The sequence below is a fragment of the Rhinopithecus bieti genome, unplaced genomic scaffold, assembly GCF_001698545.2.
Source record: "Rhinopithecus bieti isolate Rb0 unplaced genomic scaffold, ASM169854v2 scaffold_37914, whole genome shotgun sequence".
In the NCBI taxonomy this organism is placed as follows: Eukaryota; Metazoa; Chordata; class Mammalia; order Primates; family Cercopithecidae; genus Rhinopithecus; species Rhinopithecus bieti.
The window spans coordinates 526,573-532,572 of NW_016816274.1; positions in this window are offsets into that span (position 1 = coordinate 526,573).

The following is a 6,000-nucleotide window of genomic DNA, read 5'->3' on the forward strand; positions in this document are numbered from 1 at the left end:
GTTTTGCTTGTGATTTGATTTGGTGGCCGTTATTGTCCTGTTCTCTTTCAACACAATAACCCTAACCCTCTCCCTACTTCTTTCAGAAAGAGTGAGAGAGTAATTCTAGCCTATTTTTAGAAGAACACAGTGGCTATAGACAGTAAGTACTCTCCCATGTGAAAGCACCAGCTAATTAGACTTTGGTGGATGGTCATGACGTACCCAGTGACATGCTTTTACAGTTCATTGTCATTGTCCTAGGTGCTGGTGTGAAAATGATTCAGCAAAAGTGGAAAACTAAAAATTCTAGGGCAGTATGAAAACTGGGAAAGCAATTACAGCGGAAGTTGCCTTCCCCATGGTAGCTTAGCAACTTCGCGTCTCTCCAAGGCAGAGAGGAAAAGCAAGTTTAACAGGCCTTCCTGAAGGCTAGGTGTGAAAAACCAGAAGCCATCTTTGTTTCTGGCATCACTAAATATTTGTTGATATGAAGTATTACACATCTGTTCTCCCACATCTCAGCTAAACTGCCAAAAGTTAACCCTTTCTGGAGATGCAGAATGGAGCAATATACCTAGCTCTCATTCATTTACTTCCCTTGCTGATATTCTTGCATAGCTTTTAGTTTATGCATTTGTCCCAAATAAACCTAGAAAAAGTCACTTGTCATAGGACAAGATGAGCTGATGATTTAAATCATTCTCCCACTGAGGAAGAAACCATCCTGTGGAAAAGACTGTATAAGGTACTCCTGGTTGAAAGGTAGGGCTCTGGAGTCAGACATCTTGAATTTGAATCCCAGCCCTGAAATGTGTCAACTGTGTGCCCTTAGGTAAGTAACTGAACTTCTCTGGCCTCAGCTCCCTCGCTGTTTTTTTTTGTTTGTTTGTTTTTTGTTTTTTGTTTTGTTGTTGTTGTTGTTGTTGAGATGGAGTCTTACTTTTTTGCCCAGGCTGCAATGCAGTGGCACCATCTCAGCTCACTGCAACCTCAGCCCCCCCGGGTTCAAGCAATTCTCGTGCCTCTGCCTCCCAAGTAGCTGGGACTACAGATGCCCACCACCATGCCCGACTAATTTTTGTATTTTTAGTAGAGATGGGGTTTCACCATGTTGGTCAGGCTGGTCTTGAACTCCTGACCTCAGATGATCTGCCTGCCTCGCCCTCCCAAAGTGCTGGGATTATAGGCGTGAGCCACTGCAATTGGCCCTCTCTGTTAATTGTAGGTGCTGAAAGGAACCCAGTGAACTAGTGATAATACTTATAATGTACCTAGTACCAGGTCTGATGTTTAATTCGTATTCAGAAAGTAGAAGCTATTTTCGTATGATAGGTCATTAATGCCAATTTTATGTATCTGAAAATGAGGATGTGGGGGGTTCCAGGAAGTTGTTTAAATGCTTTTGGTGCTCAGTTCCTTTACTCTGCCCAGGGTGACCTGCAACATACCTTTGGGGAACTTTGCCTGCTTCTTTGCTAGGCTGAGGTCCCATTCTCTTAGATCCTTTGCTAATCTGCCGATCAATCTTGTAAACTATTTATTGCAGAGATATTAGTGACTTTATTTGACTTTTCTACTTAGAGACAGATAGATTAAGAAGTGTTTCAGGCTGCGGCCAGCTGGGACCACTCAGCGGCCTTCAGGTAACATCTCTTTTGGCACAGGTCAGCCTGGCAGCCTGGGCTGTGGCCCCTGTGTGAATTGGCCTGTTGCACTAGAGGATGGTTGGGTGGGTGGTTGAGGTTGCTCTTCTCATGCTCTTCGTTCATATTTATGACATCTACATTTCTGCTTCCCTTTCTTACTTCTCCCTTCCTTCCCAGATCAGAGTGGAATAGAGCTCATTAAAGCTTTATAGGGGTAGTGCCAATAGAGAACTTTAGGTCTGGAGAAGAATCATTAGTAAAGATTGACTGTGTGCTCTGGGTGCCTTTAGACAGCCACTGTTTCCATTGGTGTTTAATGTTTATTGCTTTCTCATAATCTTCCAGCTGCTATCTTGTCATTGTTAGGAAGACTGGGGAAAAAGTCCTATGGATATTTATTTTCTACCACCTATTTACTATATCACTTGAAAGTTTGAGTTTTGTGTTTCTCATATAAATTATGAATAATAAAATAAAAATCATCACTACTGCTTTCAGGCCAGATATATTTTTATTGCACAACACGTATTATGTACAAGAATATCACAAGATTTGGAAATGTTAGTCCTAGCAGAGGGTGACACAACGCAATGATAAGACAGTATGAAAAATGGAACTATGAATAAAAAAGAATCCCTAAGTCCCCAGAGCCTATGAATATGTTATGTTGCATAGTGATGTAGTTTGGATGCCTGTCTCTCTCCAAATCTCATATTGAAATGTGATCCCCAATGTTGGACATGGGATCTGGTGGAACGTGTTTGAATTAAGGGGGCTGATTCTTTATGAATGGCTTGGTACCCACCCCATGGTAATAAGCGAGCTCTCATTCTGGTAGTTTCTGTGAGAGCTGGTTGTTTAAAAGAGCCTGGCACCTCCCCTTCCTCTCTTGCTCCCTCTCTGTCTTGCCATGTGACACTCCTGCTCCCCTTCATCTTCTGCCATGATTGGAAGGTTCCTGAGGCCCTCACCAGAAACCAGTGCCTACATCATACTTCCTATATAACCTGCAGAGCCCAAATGAACCTCTTTTCTTTATAAATTAACCAGTCTCAGGTATTCCTTTATAGCAATACAAGTGGGCTAACACACATAGCAAGGAGGAATTAAGATTGCACATGGAATTAAGGTTCCTAACGAGCTGATTTTAAGATAAGGAGATTATCCCGGATTATCTGCATGGGCCCAGTGTAATCACAAGGATCCTTTTAGTAGAAGAGGGAGCCCAAAGAGTAAGGCAGAAAGAGATTTGCAGATGCTACCTTCTGTCTTTGAAGATGGAGGAAAGGAGCCACAAGCTAAGAAATGCAGAAATTGGAAAAGAAAAAGGCAAAAAACCAGTTTCTCCCCCAGAGCCTCCACCAGAAGGAATGTAGTCCTGCCAACACCTTGATTTTAGCTCCACGAGACCCAATTCAAACTTCTGACCTCCAGAACTACAGGGTAACAAATTTGTGTTGGTTTATGTCATTAAGTTTGTGCTAATTTGTTGCAGCAGCAATAGGAAACTAATACACTACTGCTGAGGGCTTTTGTCAATAAAGATGATACTGATATGAAAATACCTGTACTATAATTGCAGACACAAATATCAAGTGCTTAGTGGAAAAGGAGAGAAGAGCCTTCTGCTATGTAGAGTTCAGATGTTGCTTGATGATGGAGTTTACATGGGAAATTATATTATACATACAGGTATTTAGCATGTATAGCAACCCCATGAGGTAGTGACGGTCTCCAATTTATAGAGGAGGAAACAGATAAGAGAAGTTGTACCATGACTCACAGCTAGTTAATTGAAAGAACTCTGATTTATAACATGCATTGACTGTATCCATAGTCCGTTGTTTCAGCCACTGGGCAATTTTGCCACTTGTTTCAATGGTTGGTCAAGGGGATATGAGTGGGTCATCAACAGCATCTAATAAATACCTCAAATCAACATGCCCCAAAATGAATTCATGATCTTAACCTCCCAGTCTGCTCTTTCTCCTGGGTTTCCTGTCTTATTAAATGATCTCACTGCCAACCCAGAACCTAGAGCCTTTTCAGTATTATGCTAGATTCCTCCCTTTCCTGCACCATCCATATCATGTCTGTCACCAAGTCTTGTCAATTCTACCTTTAAACTTTTCTCAAATCTACCCAGTCATATACACCAGTGTATAATCTCAAGGCTACCACCATCTCTCACCTGGATGCCTCCATAGCCCCCTCATTGGTCTTTCCAATTCCTATCTCCAGACTTTGTTGCTTCTAATCTATTGGCAACAGAACAATCAAAGTGGTGTCCAGAAACATACGTTCAATTACGCATCCTGTCTGCTAAAAGTAATTCAGTGACTTTTCCTGAGGATAGAGGCCGCGAGTCCTAACAGGTTTTTCTAGACATTGCAGGACCTTGTACTTGCTTACACTTTAACTTCACACCTTATTCCTTTCCTATTCAACAATTCCCTAAAAACAGTGTCTTTTCCCCTCACCTACACACATACTTTCTACCTTCAGTCCTTCAAGTATGCCATGCTCTCTCCACTCTCAGGGTCTTTGCTCACCCTCTCTTCCTCTGGTTATGACTTATGATCCCTCAGATCGCAATTACGAGTCACTTCTTGAAGAAAGTCTTCTCTGGCCGGGCACGGTGGCTAAAGCCTGTAATCTCAGCACTTTGGGAGGCCGAGACGGGCGGATCACAAGGTCAGGAGTTCGAGACCATCCTGGCTAACACGGTGAAACCCCGTCTCTACTAAAAAATACAAAAAAAAAAAAAAAACTAGCCGGGCTAGGTGGCAGGTGCCTGTAGTCCCAGCTACTCGGGAGGCTGAGGCAGGAGAATGGCGTAAACCCGGGAGGCGGAGCTTGCAGTGAGCTGAGATCCGGCCACTGCACTCCAGCCTGGGCGACAGAGCGAGACTCCATCTCAAAAAAAAAAAAAAGTCTTCTCTGATCTCCTTTTCTTTTCTTTTCTTTTCCTTTTATTATACTTTAAGTTCTGGGATGCATGAGCACAATGTACAGGTTTGTTACACAGGTATACGCATGCCATGGTGGTTTGCTGCAGCCATCAACCCGTCATCTACACTAGGTATTTCTCCTAATGCTCTCCCTCCCCCAGCCCCCCACCCACCAACAGGCCCTGGTGTGTGATATTTCTCTCCCTGTGTCCATGTGTTCTCGTTGTTCAACTCCCACTTATGAGTGAGAACATGTGGTGTTTGGTTTTCTGTTATCTGCATGATTCCCACAGCATCTGGTATGTCCTTATCATGGCATTTCTCACCCTGAATTGTAAGCTGTTTACCTGTCTAGTAGATCCACTTCCCTGATCCATAACTGAGAGCTCTGTCAGGTAAGAACTGTATCAGACTTGATCATTGTTGTATCATCAGTACACAGTACTATCTGGCACATAGTACATACCTATGGAACAGATAAATACCATTGTTCACTGAGTGAGGGAAAAAATTTTCTGCATCCTATGGCAAAAGTGATAAACATGTAAATCTGGCTGGCTGTTGACTGTTCCCAAAATGCCTGATATCTGAGAGTTCAAAGCAATTTTTTTCTTTAAATACCACACAGCAAAGAAAAGGCCTCTCTTTGAAGTCAGCCTAGGAAGCCCAGGACCAGGAGAAAGTGTGGTATAAATAGGCCTACCTCCCACCTGCTGCTGGAGGAATTTATCACAACTCTGAAGAGTATCCAAGAAGATACGTTTCCCGGAAAATCAAACCAAAGATCTTTCCAGAGCTCCGACTTTTAGTAATCCAGTACAATCGGTCTATTCATTTTTCTGGTAATGATTTCTTTCCCCCTCAAAGCACTCAATTCATTTTCCATCACTGACATGTAATCCAGAAATAATAGAGGTTAGTCTTGTATAACTCATATCCAAAAAGGGAAAGTGCCAACACCCTGAAAGAAAAGCTCTGAACTAAGTATTCCCAAAATAATTCTCAGCAAATCTGGGGATGTGAAAAGGCCTATTCAGTTGTCGATGATAATTCTTTTTGCTGTTTATTATAAATGTGGCTCCCCGATAGAAAGCGTTAAGTTTAAAAACACTACTCTGGCACAGTCCTTGTAATTACATCCCAGGATTCAAATCTGAAAATTGCTTCTACTTCTATTTTCTAATAAAGTCTTACTCAGAGGTGCTAACACTTGAAATTGGTCTTTAAGAACTCTTAAAAAAAAGGGCCAGGCACAGTGGTGAGCGCCTGTAATCCCACACTTTGGGAGGCTGAGGCCGGTGGATCACCTGAGTTCAGGAGTTCAAGACCAGCCTGGCCAACATGGTGAAACCCCATCTCTACAAAATTACAAAAATTAGCCAGGCATGGTGATGGGCACATGTAATCCCAGTGACTCAGGA